Source organism: Pristiophorus japonicus, chromosome 13 (assembly GCF_044704955.1).
Source record: "Pristiophorus japonicus isolate sPriJap1 chromosome 13, sPriJap1.hap1, whole genome shotgun sequence".
In the NCBI taxonomy this organism is placed as follows: Eukaryota; Metazoa; Chordata; class Chondrichthyes; family Pristiophoridae; genus Pristiophorus; species Pristiophorus japonicus.
In genome coordinates, this window is record NC_091989.1 from 30,754,783 (window position 1) to 30,767,547 (window position 12,765).

Sequence of the window (12,765 nt, forward strand, 5' to 3'; positions counted from 1 at the left end):
TGTCTAGTTTGATTACAAACACCCTATTCCCTTCTTTAGCTATCACCATGCCCACGATCCACTTGGGACCATGTCCATCATTTAGCACATACACAGGGTCATTCAGATCAATTTCCCGTGACACTTGCACGACCGTCATTTACATTTTGTTGCTGCCGCCTGCTCTCTACCTGATCATGCAGGTTGGGGTGAACCAGCGAGAGTCTGGTTTTAAGTGTCCTTTTCATGAGTAGCTCAGCCGGGGGCACCCCTGTGAGCGAGTGGGGTCTCGTGCAGTGGCTGAGCAGTACTCTGGACAGGAGGGTTTGGAGTGAGCCTTCTGTGACTCGTAAGGCTCTGTTTGATGGTTTATACTGCCTGCCCATTGGAGGCTGGTTTAAACAGGGCCGAGGTGACATGTTTGATCCCATTGTGGGTCATGAATTCTTCAAATTCGGCACTGGTGAAACATGGCCTGTTGTCACTGACCAGTATGTCAGGCAGGCTGTGGGTGGCAAACATGGCGTGGCAGTGGCGGTGCTTCCCGACATTATTTCACATTCAATCCATTTTGAAAAAGCATCCACCATCACCAGGAACATTTTACCGAGAAACGGGCCCGCATAGTCGATATGGATCCTCGAACGTGGTCTGGAGGGCCAGGACCACAAACTTAGTGGTGCCTCTCTGGGCGCATTGCTCAACTGAGCACATACGCTACATTGCCGTACACAGGACTCTAAAGTCAGAGTCGATACCAGGCCACCACACGTGGGATCTGGCTATCGCTTTCATCATTACTATACCCGGGTGTGTGCTGTGGAGTTCAGAGATGGCAGACCAATTGAACAAATACTTTGGTTCTGTCTTCACAAAGGAAGACACACACAACCTTATGGATGTACTAGGGGTCAGTGGGTCTAGTGAGAAGGAGGAACTGAAGGATATCCTTATTAGGTGGGAAATTGTGTTAGGGAAATTGATGGGATTGAAGGCCGATAAATCCCCGGGGCCTGATAGTCTGCATCCCAGAGTACTTAAGGAAGTGGCCCTAGAAATAGTGGATGCATTGATGATCATTTTCCAACAGTCTATCGACTCTGGATCAGTTCCTATGGACAGGAGGGTAGCTAATGTAACACCACTTTTTTTAAAAAGGGAGGGAGAGAGAAAGTGGGTAATTATAGACTGGTTGTTAGCCTGACATCAGTAGTGGGGAAAATGTTGGAATCAATTATTAAGGATGAAATAGCAGCACATTTGGGAAGCAGTGACAGGCTTGGTTCAAGTCAGCATGGATTTATGAAGGGAAAATCATGCCTGACACATCTTCTGGAATTTTTTGAGGATGTAACTGGTAGAGTGGACAAGGGAGAACCAGTGGATGTGGTGTATTTGGACTTTCAAAAGGCTTTTGACAAGGTCCCGCACAAGAGATTGGTGTGCAAAATCAAAGCACATGGTATTGGGTTAATATACTGACATGGATAGAGAACTGGTTGGCAGACAGGAAACAGAGAGTCGGGATAAAAGGGTCCTTTTCAGAATGGCAGGCAGTGACTAGTGGAGTGCCGCAGGGCTCAGTGCTGGGACCCCAGCTCTTTACAATATACATCAATAATTTGGATGAAGAAATTGAGTGTAATATCTCCAAGTTTGCAGATGACACTAAACTGGGTGGCGGTGTTAGCTGTGAGGGGGATGCTCGGAGGCTGTAGCGTGACTTGGACAGGTTAGGTGAGTGGGCAAATGCATGGCAGATGCAGTATAATGTGGATAAATGTGACGTTATCCACTTTGGGGGCAAAAACGCGAAGAATGAATATTATCTGAATGGCGGCAGATTATGAAAAGGGGAGGTGCAACGTGATCTGGGTGTCATGGTTCATCAGTCATTGAAAGTTGGCATACAAGTACAGCAGGCGGTGAAGAAGGCAAATGGTATGTTGGCCTTCATTGCTAGGGGATTTGAGTATAGGTGCAGGGAGGTCTGTCTTCAGTTGTACAGGGCCTTGTTGAGGCCTCACCTGGAATATTGTGTTCAGTTTTGGTCTCCTAATCCTGAGGAAGGACGTTCTTGCTATTGAGGGAGTGCAGCGAAGGTTCACCAGACTGATTCCAGGGATGGCTGGGCTGTCATATGAGGAGAGACTGGATCAACTTGGCCTTTATTCATTGGCGTTTAGAAGGATGGGAGGGGATCTCATAAAAACATATAAAATTCTGACCGGACGGGACAGGTTAGATGCAGGTAGAATGTTACCAATGTTGGGGAAGTCCAGAACCAGGGGACATAGTCTTAGGATAAGGGGTAGGCCATTTAGGACTGAGAGGAGGAGAAACTTCTTCACTCAAGAGTTGTTAACCTGTGGAATTCCCTGCCGCAGAGAGTTGTTGATGCCAGATAATTGGATATATTCAAGAGGGAGTTAGATATGACCCTTATGGCCAAGGGGATCAAGTGGTATGGAGAGAAAGCAAGAAAGGGATAGTGAGGGAATGATCATCCATGATCTTCTTGAATGGTGGTGCAGGCTCGAAGGGCCGAATGGCCTACTCCTACACCTATTTTTTATGTTTCTATGTAACATCCCCACCGACACCGGAGAGTTCCTGGCCAAAGACCGCCCGAAGTGGAAGAAGAGCATTTAGGAGGACGCTGAGCAGCTAGAGTCTCGTCGCCGAGAACATGCAGGAAACAAGCATGGGTAGCGGAAGGAGCATGTGGCAAACCAGACTCCCCACCTACCCTTTCCTTCAACCACTGTCTATATCCCACCTGTGCCAGAGACATTCCTGTATTGGACTGTTCAGTCACGTGAGAACTCACTTTTTTTTTTAAAGAGTGGAAGCAAGTCTTCCTCGATTTTGAGGGATTGCCTATGATGATCCCCAACCCTAAACTCCCTGGGATTCCCTTGTGGGCGTCCTAAGATGCAGCGACCCCATTTTGACAACTCGCACTATAATGGTTAAAGCTAATGTATTTCTGTATTTTGGAATAGAGAGGTTTTGTATTATTGTGCACTGTGCAACTATATTACTCTGAATAGAGAATATTGACATCTGGGAATCTTTTACGTTTACAATTCTTCTTCTCTCTAATCCTATTTTGGATTACTACAAAATGTTTTTCTTATGGATCTCTTGTATTATGATGTAAAATCAATTCCTTGCGCAGTATTAGTCGCTTAGGATACCAAAATATGAGGTATAGTTAGATCTTTAGTAGATCAAAGGCAGCAGCAGCATCATCATCATCATCATCATAGGCAGTTCCTCAAAATTGAGGAAGACTTGCTTCCACTCTGAGTTCTTAGGTGACTGAACAGTCCAATACGGGAATTACAATCTCTGTCACAGGTGGGGCAGAGTCGTTGAAGGAAAGGGTGGGTGGGGAGTCTGGCTTGCCGCACACTCCTTCTGCTGCCTGCACTTGTTTTCTGCATGCTCTCAGCACCGAGACTCGAGATGCTCAGTGCCGTGCTGGATGCTGTTCCTCCACTTAGGTTGGTGTCAGTGGGGATGTTGCATTTTGTCAAGGAGGCTTTGAAGGTGTCCTTGAAACATTTCCTTTGCCCACCTGCGGATCGTTTGCCGTATGAGTTCCAAGTAGAGCGCTTGCTTTGGGAGTCTTGTGTCAGGCATGCGAACAATGTGGCCTGCCCAACGGAGCTTGTCACGTGTGGTCAGTGGTTCGATGCTGGGGATGTTGATCTGATCGAGAACACTGACGTTGGTGCGTCTGTCCTCCCAGGGGATTTGCAGGATCTTGCGGAGGCATCGTTTGTATTTCTCCAGCGATTTGAAGTGTCTACTGTATATGGTCCACGTCTCTGAGCCATACAGGAGGGCGGGTATCACTGCAACCCTGTCGACCATGAGCTTGGTGCCAGATTTAAGGGCCTGATCTTCGAAAACTCTCTTCCTCAGGTGGCCGAAAGCTGCACTGGAAGCGGTGTTGAACCTTGTCGTCTATGTCTGCCCTTGCTGATAGGCTCCCAAGGTATGAGACGTACGAAAGCATGGGTCTTGCACTCAACATCCGTAAGACAAAGGTCCTCCACCAATCTGACACTGCCACACAGCACTGCCCCTCCCTGTCGTCAAGATCCACGGCGTGGCCCTGGAAAACGCGGACCACTTGCCATACCTTGCAAAGGGATATTGATAAGGTGAGAGACAGGTCTAAAAGGTGGCTAATGGATTCAATAAGTGTGAGGTGAGGTGATGCATTTTGGTTTAAAAAAAAATAACAGCAGTAATTAGACTCAATGGAAGTAGGCTTGGTGCTGTGATAGAGCAGTGATTTGGGGCTCCAGGTTCACAGGGCATTAAAGGTAGCACTGTCAATTGTTACGGCTGTTTTTAAAAAAAAAAAAAGAATGTAATTAAACTTGGAATTCCAAGTATAGAATATAAAAACCAAGAAGTAATGACGAGCCGATATAAAACCATTAATAAGACCTCAGTTAAAGTAAAGTAAGCTCCAAATTATAGGAAGGATATTGAGACTTTACAGCGCAGATTCATTAGGATGCTGCCTGGTATGACGTAATACGAAAAGTCTTTTCAAAAAAAAAGGGGGGGCTTTTTTAATTAGAACAACGCAGATTATTACATTGGATTACATAGGATATACGGCACAGATACAGGCCATTTGGCCCAACCAGTCCATTTAGGTGAGATATACTCCACTCGAGCCTCCTCCCGTCTTTCCTCATCTAAATTTATCCGCATAATCCTCTATTCCCTTCTCCCTCATTTGTTTGTCTAGCCTCCTCTTAAATGCATCTATATATTCGCTTCAACCACTCCCTGTGGTAGCGAGTTCCACATTCTCACCACTCTTTAGGGAAAGAATGGTGCTGGAATTCCGATGTCCCGGGTCCATACGAAGTTTCTACGGACCTGGGAAGGCATCGGAAAAGCCGGTTTTCAGCGTGCAATACGCATGTGCTGAAAACCGGCTTTTCCGATCTGTGAAGTTTCTAGATCATCCACAGATCGGGAGCGAGGACATTTGCAGGGCAAGATTTCCGATATTTACGGATATCTTGCCCAGCAAATGTCCTCAAAAATCTTGCGCCTGAAACAGTAGGCGTACAGCCTACTTTTACAGGCACAAGTGTTTAAAAATACACACACATTTTAAAATAGTTATAAAAACACATTTTATTCTTAAAAACCCTCCCCACTAAAGTAAGTTCATTTTTAACTATAATTTAAAAAACTTTTTTGAAAATTGGGAAAATATTTTATTTCTTTAAGACATAATAACTTTACTTTCAATTAATTTTAAATGTGTGGTTTTTATTATTATTTTGTGTGATTGCTTTTGTTCCCATTAATAGCACTGAGAACTCGTAGATACGCGAGTCTCTGCTATTAATGGGAACCTGTGAGATACTTATCTGATTGGCTGAGCAGTCACACTTGACTGCATCTTCTGCGCCAGGACCCTCTGCACGGGAGCACGCTTCGCAGCGTAGGAGGAGAAGGCCTCCCCATCGGAAATCAGGGCGCCTCCGAGACCACCAGGTAAATTTGTTAAAAAATATCTAGCGAGGAGGCAATTGCCCGCGGGAAGACCCCCAGAGGAAATTCTGGGCCAATGTTCTTCTGAATTCCTACTTGGATTTCTTGGTGACTATCTTATATTGATGGCCTCTAGTTATGCTGTTCAAAGAAACATAGAAAATAGGTGCAGGTGTAGGCCATTCGGCCCTTCGAGCCTGCACCGCCATTCAATGAGTTCATGGCTGAACATGCAACTTCAGTACCCCATTCCTGCTTTCTCGCCATACCCCTTGATCCCCCTAGTAGTAAGGACTACATCTAACTCCTTTTTGAATATATTTAGTGAATTGGCCTCAACAACTTTCTGTGGTAGAGAATTCCACAGGTTCACCACTCTCTGGGTGAAGAAGTTTCTCCTCATCTCGGTCCTAAATGGCTTACCCCTTATCCTTAGACTGTGACCCCTGGTTCTGGACTTCCCCAACATTGATGAGAACATAAGAACATAAGAATTAGGAACAGGAGTAGGCCATCTAGCCCCTCGAGACTGCTCCGCCACCCAACAAGATCATGGCTGATCTGGCCGTAGACTCAGCTCCACTTACCCGCCCGCTCCCCATAACCCTTAATTCCCTTATTGGTTAAAAATCTATCTGTCTGTGATTTGAATATATTCAATGAGCTAGCCTCAACTGCTTTCTTGGGCAGAGAATTCCACAGATTCACAACCCTCTGGGAGAAGAAATTCCTTCTCAACTCGGTTTTAAATTGGCTCCCCCGTATTTTGAGGCTGTGCCCCCTAGTTCTAGTTTCCCTGACCAGTGGAAACAACCTCCCTGCATCTATCTTGTCTATCCCCTTCATTATTTTAAATGTTTCTATAAGATCACCCCTCATCCTTCTGAACTCCAATGAGTAAAGACCCAGTCTACTCAATCTATCATTATAAGGTAACCCCCTCATCTCCGGCATCAGCCGAGTGAATCGTCTCTGCACCCCTTCCAAAGCTAGTATATCCTTCCTTAAGTAAGGTGACCAAAACTGCACGCAGTACTCCAGGTGCGGCCTCACCAATACCCTGTATAGTTGCAGCAGGACCTCCCTGCTTTTGTACTCCATCCCTCTCGCAGTGAAGGCCAACATTCCATTCGCCTTCCTGATTACCTGCAAACTAACTTTTTGGGATTCATGCACCAGGTCCCTCTGCACTGCAGCATGTTGTAATTTCTCCCCATTCAAATAATATTCCCTTTTACTGTGTTTTTCTCAAGGTGGATGACCTCACATTTTCAGACATTGTATTCCATCTGCCAAACCTTAGCCCATTCGCTTAACCTAACTAAATCTCTGTGTCCTCTACACAACCCGCTTTCCCACTAATCTTTGTCATCTGCAAATTTTGTTACACTACACTCTGTCCCCTCTTCCAGGTCATCTATGTATATTGTAAACAGTTGTGGTCCCAGCACCGATCCCTGTAGCACACCACTAACCACCGATTTGCAACCCGAAAAGGACCCATTTATCCCGACTCTCTGCTTTCTGTTAGCCAGCCAATTCTCGATCCATGCTGATACATTTCCTCTGACTCCGCGTACCGTTATCTTCTGCAGTAACCTTTTGTGTGGCACCTTATCGAATGCCTTTTGGAAATCTAAATACACCACATCCATCGGTACACCTCTATCCACCATGCTCTTATATCCTCAAAGAATTCCAGTAAATTAGTTACACATGATTTCCCCTTCATGAATCCATGTTGCGTCTGCTTGATTGCACTATTCCTATCTAGATGTCCCGCTATTTCTTCCTTAATGATAGCTTCAAGCATTTTCCCAACTACAGATGTTAAACTAACCGGCCTATAGTTACCTGCCATTTGTCTGTCCCCTTTTTTTAAACAGAGGCGCTACATTAGCTGCTTTCCAATCCGATGGCACCTCTCCAGAGTCCAGAGAATTTTGGTAGATTATAACAAATGCATCTGCTATAACTTCTGCCATCTCTTTTAATACCCTGGGATGCATTTCATCAGGACCAGGTGACTTGTCTACCTTGAGTCCCATTAGCCTGTCCAGCACTACCCCCCCTAGTGATAGTGATTGTCTCAAGGTCCTCCCTTCCCACATTCCCGTGACCAGCAATTTTTGGCATGGTTTTTGTGTCTTCCACTGTGAAGACCGAAGCAAAATAATTGTTTAAGGTCTCAGCCATTTCCACATTTCCCATTATTAAATCCCCTTTCTCATCTTCTAAGGGACCAACATTTACTTTAGTCACTCTTTTCCATTTTATATATCGGTAAAAGCTTTTACTATCTGTTTTTATGTTTTGCGCAAGTTTACATTCGTAATCTATCTTCCCCTTCTTTATTGCTTTCTTAGTCATTCTTTGCTGTCGTTTAAAATTTTCCCAATCTTCTAGTTTCCCACTAATCTTGGCCACCTTTATATACATTGGTTTTTAATTTGATACTCTCCTTTATTTCCACAGCTGGTTATCCCTTCTCTTACCGCCCTTTTTCACTGGAATATATTTTTGTTGAGCACTATGAAAGAGCTCCTTAAAAGTCCTCCACTGTTCCTCAATTGTGCCACCGTTTAGTCTGTGTTCCCAGTCTACTTTAGCCAACTCTGCCCTCATCCCACTGTAGTCCCCTTTGTTTAAGCATAGTACGCTCGTTTGAGACACTACTTCCTCACCCTCAATCTGTATTACAAATTCAACCATACTGTGATCACTCGTTCCGAGAGGATCTTTTACTAGGAGATCGTTTATTATTACTGTCTCATTACACAGGACCAGATCTAAGATAGCTTGCTCCCTTGTAGGTTCTGTTCTAAGAAACAATCCCGTATGCATTCTATGAATTCCTCCTCAAGGCTACCCCATGCGATTTGATTTGACCAATCGATGTGTAGGTTAAAATCCCCCATGATTACTGCCATTCCTTTTTCACATGCCTCCATTATTCCCTTGATTATTGTCCGCCCCACCGTGAAGTTATTTTTTGGGGGCCTATAAACTACGCCCACCAGTGACTTTTTCCCCTTACTATTATCTAATCTCCACCCACAATGATTCAACATTTTGTTCATTAGAGCCAATATCGTCTCTCACAACTGCCCTGATATCATCCTTTATTAACAGAGCTACTCCACCTCCTTTCCCTTCTTGTCTATCTTTCCAAATTGTCAGATACCCTTGTATGTTTAATTCCCAGTCTTGGCCACCCTGCAACCACGTTTCTGTAATGGCCACTAAATCATACCCATTTGTAATGATTTGTGCCGTCAACTCATTTACTTTATTTTGAATGCTGCATGCGTTTAGGTAGAGTGTTTTAATACTAGTTTTTAAACCATGATTTTTAGTTTTGACCCCTTCTGCAGCCCCTTTTATATTCATGCATATTGTCCCTTCCTGTCACCTTGTGGTTTACACTTACCCCAGTGCTACTCTGCTCTGTTGCCTCCTGCCTTTTGCATTCTTTCTTGGGGTTCTGTTCATCTGAGCTCTCACCCACTCTAACTAGCTCCGAGCCCTCTCCTGGGTTCCCATCCCCTTGCCAAGCTAGTTTGAAGCCCTCCCAACCGTACTATCAAAACCACCCGCGAGAACATTGGTCCCGTCTCTGTTGAGGTGTAACCTGTCCGACTTGTACAGGTCCCACCTTCCCTAGAAGTGGTCCCAATTGTTCAGGAAACTAAAGTCCTCCCTCCTACACCAACAGGAGAGTGGGGAGCACCAGTTCCAACTGTTGCAGGACAGGAGAGTGGAGAGCACCAGTTCCAACTGTTGCAGGACAGGAGAGTGGAGAGCACCAGTTCCAACTGTCGCAGGACGGGAGAGTGGAGAGCACCAGCTCCAACTGTCGCAGGACGAGAGAGTGGAGAGCACCAGTTCCAACTGTTGCAGGACGGGAGAGTGGAGAGCATCAGCTCCAACTGTCGCAGGAGAGAGAGTGGAGAGCACCAGTTCCAATTGTCGCAGGACGGGAGAGTGGAGAGCACCAGCTCCAACTGTCGCAGGACGGAGAGTGGAGAGCACCAGTTCCAACTGTCGCAGGAGAGAGAGTGGAGAGCACCAGCTCCAACTGTCGCAGGAGAACATCTGTATGCACACTTAGAACCTTTCATAATTTAAAAAACCTCGATTAGGTCACCCGTCGGCCTTTTTTTGAGAGAAGAGTCCAAGCCTGTTCATCTTTTCCTCGTTATGTCTCCCCTCACATTTCTGGTATCATCCTTGGAAATCTTCTCTGCACCCTCTCCAGTACCTCTATCTTTTTTTATAATATGGTGACCAGAACTGTACACAGTGTAGTCTAACCAAAGTTCAACACAGGTTTAGAATAATTTCCCTACTTTTCAATTCTGTATCTCTAGAAATAAACCCTAGAGCTTTTTTTTTTTTTTACGGCCTCGCTAACCTGTGTCACAACGTTTAGCGATTTGTGTATTTGTACTCCGAGGCCCCTTTGTTCCTCTACCCCACCTAGACTCTCACGCGCCAAGTAATAAGTGACCTCCCTATTCTTCCTACCAAAATGTAACCCCTCACATTTATCTCTGTTGAACTTAATTTGCCAATTATATGCCCATTCTGCAAGTTTATTAATGTCCTCCTGTAATTTGTTGCAGTTCTCCTCAGTATTGACTATCACCCCAGTTCGGTGTCATCCGCAAATTTTGAAATTATATTTTTGATTCCAAAGTCTTAATCATTAATATAAATTGTGAACAACAGAGTGAATGGCTACCCTTTACCCCTACTCTCTGCGTTCTGTCTTTAAGCTAGCTATCCTTTCTGCTACTTGTCCCCTGACTCTGCATTCTCTGACCTTGTTTATCAGTCTATTACGGGGTACCTTATCGAAGGCCTCTTGAAAATCTAGATAAATTACATCTACTGCATTACCCTTGTCTACTCTCTCTGTTACTTCTTCAAAAAATTCAGTGAGATTGGTCAAGCAAGACTTTCCTTTTTGAAATCCATGCTGACTATTCGTCGTTCTATTTTTGGTTTCTAGATGTTCTATTTTCTGCTTCAGTAGAGATTCCATTATTTTTCCTACCACCGATGTTAAGATGACTGGCCTATAATTCCCTGGACATGTTCTATCTACCAGTATAGGGCAGTATGATGGAAGTGTTGAAAAATATGAAAAAATGGGACAGAATAGATCATGTTTCCAAAAGTTATGGGGTGTAGAATGAGGAGCCATAGATATAAGATTAAATGTAAGAGAATTAGAAAAGAGAACAAGAGTAAATTATTTAAACAGAGTTGTGAGGATGTGGAATTTACTTTCAGGGTCATAGGTGAAGCAGCAGCTTTGTCAATAGTCAAGATTAGATTAGATAGGTGGATGAGGGAAAAAGGGATATGAAATATCCAGATAAATGCTATTAACTTTGCATCAAACCTAGGGTCCATGTGATTCGGACTATTTTGCTCACGTGGAAGGTAAACTCTGACAGACTGGTTGGGCTGAATGTCCCGTTTCTGTGTTGTAATTTTAATGTTAATTTTCTTTACTTGCAAACTAATACAATCAACAGTTTGGGCTGGATGACAAATGTTTTAATAATAACTTTTATTTATATAGCGCCTTTAACGTGGTAAAATGACCCAAGATGCTTCACAACAGTTTTGCAAGACAAAAGAGATAAATTTGACACCAAGCCACAAAAGAAGAAATTAGGGCAGATGACCAAAAGCTTGTTTAGAGATTTTGAATGCACGTATGAATAGTGCAACATATTACTGTGTGGGACTATTGGCAACGTATTTAAAAAGTGATTGTATTACCAGGCATGCTTGCTATGGAATTAAATAGAACTCAAGAAAACCTTAATGTGTGTATGTGTATATTTTAAAACATTCCATATTCCTTTGAGAAGCCAACTAAAATTTGAGGACAAAGATCATAAGCTTTTGTGCACATCTAATGTTAAGGTCTTCTACTAATAGAATATACTGACATCATGCAGACTTTAAAAAAGAAAAGTAGTAATTTTATCAGAATCCTGTGGTATATTGTAATACATCAGTAAGCTCCAACACCGTACACTTGCCATATTTAATGTATTCTATTGGCAAGATGGCTAAATTGACGTTTATATTCAAACCATATTTGGTATTCATTTAAGATTGCGAGCAAGTAACCTGAGGGAACTCCACGTTGAGTTTTGGCTTCTGTACTTCGTGTTCTTGGGTGTTTGTGTAACAATCTCTCAATCACTCCGAATTAAGCATCCAGAGTGATAAGTACACTGCACAACATTTTATAGTTTAGAACTGAGATTAAAAATAATTCTCAAGAAACTATTCCCTCAGTGATTTGAGTTTTATTACACATTAAAATGTTTTTAAATGGCTGTTATTTCATTGTGTTTGTGCCAGACACACAGTTTGGTGCAAAGATAGATGGAATTAGTCTACAGACCTTTCTGTTCTGGTGGAATGGAGCAAAGAAGCTATCCCTTCATGGTGACACCTTTGCCAGTGTAAATAGTGACAAATGTGATGGTGGCTGCAATTGTTATATTTCAGTTTGTATTCTCTATAAAACCCTATGCTGTTTTTTTTTAGGGGCACAGGTTGTTCCAATATGATATTTTTGTTGCACAATAGATTGGGAAAAAAAAGTGCTGAAAGTGGAAAGTGTCAATTATTGAAATAATGGTTTCTGAAAACTGCATGGGCTCCTATTTGTCCAATATACTGTGAAAGAGCAAATCTCAGCCAAAGTAACCTTGCTAGAAGGAAAACGTTTGTGATCCACTGACTTCACGGTAGGTGGACCTAACCTTGCAAAAGAAAAAGCAATCTCCAGTCTTCAAGCAAAATCTTGGCCTTGGTGATGGAGCGGATTTGTGGTCGGAAGCTAATTTTTGGGGTCAAATACAACACCAAGGTTGCGAACAGTCTGGTCCAGCCTCAGGTAGTTGTCAGGAAGAGGGATGGAGTTGGTGGTTAGGGAACTGAATTTGTGCCGGGGACCGAAGACAGTGGCTTCAATCCTCCCAATATTTAATTGGAGGAAATTTCTGCTCATCCAGTACTGGATGTCGGACAAGCAATGTGGCAAATTAGAGACAGTGGAGGGGTCAAGAGAGATGGTTGGTGAGGTAGAGATGGGTGTCGTCAACGTATATATGCAACCTGACGTGTTTTTGAATGATATCACGAAAGGCAGCATGTAGATGAGAAATAGAAGGGCGCCAAGGATTGATCCTTGGGGAACTCCAAAGGGAATGG

General features: G+C 43.6%; 1 protein-coding gene and 1 long non-coding RNA gene across 2 annotated transcripts in view; both read left to right on the plus strand.

Annotated features, from left to right (window-relative positions):
* The window catches only part of LOC139278487 (uncharacterized), a 40,060-nt gene extending 28,748 nt beyond the window's left edge, over nucleotides 1-11,312 (plus strand). The window contains exons 2-3 of the long non-coding RNA XR_011596279.1: nucleotides 3,913-4,154; nucleotides 11,111-11,312. This is a non-coding gene — a long non-coding RNA (uncharacterized lncRNA). The remainder of the gene's footprint in view (nucleotides 1-3,912; nucleotides 4,155-11,110) is intronic.
* Nucleotides 1-12,765, plus strand: part of srpk2 (SRSF protein kinase 2) — a 291,734-nt gene that overhangs the window by 29,238 nt on the left and 249,731 nt on the right.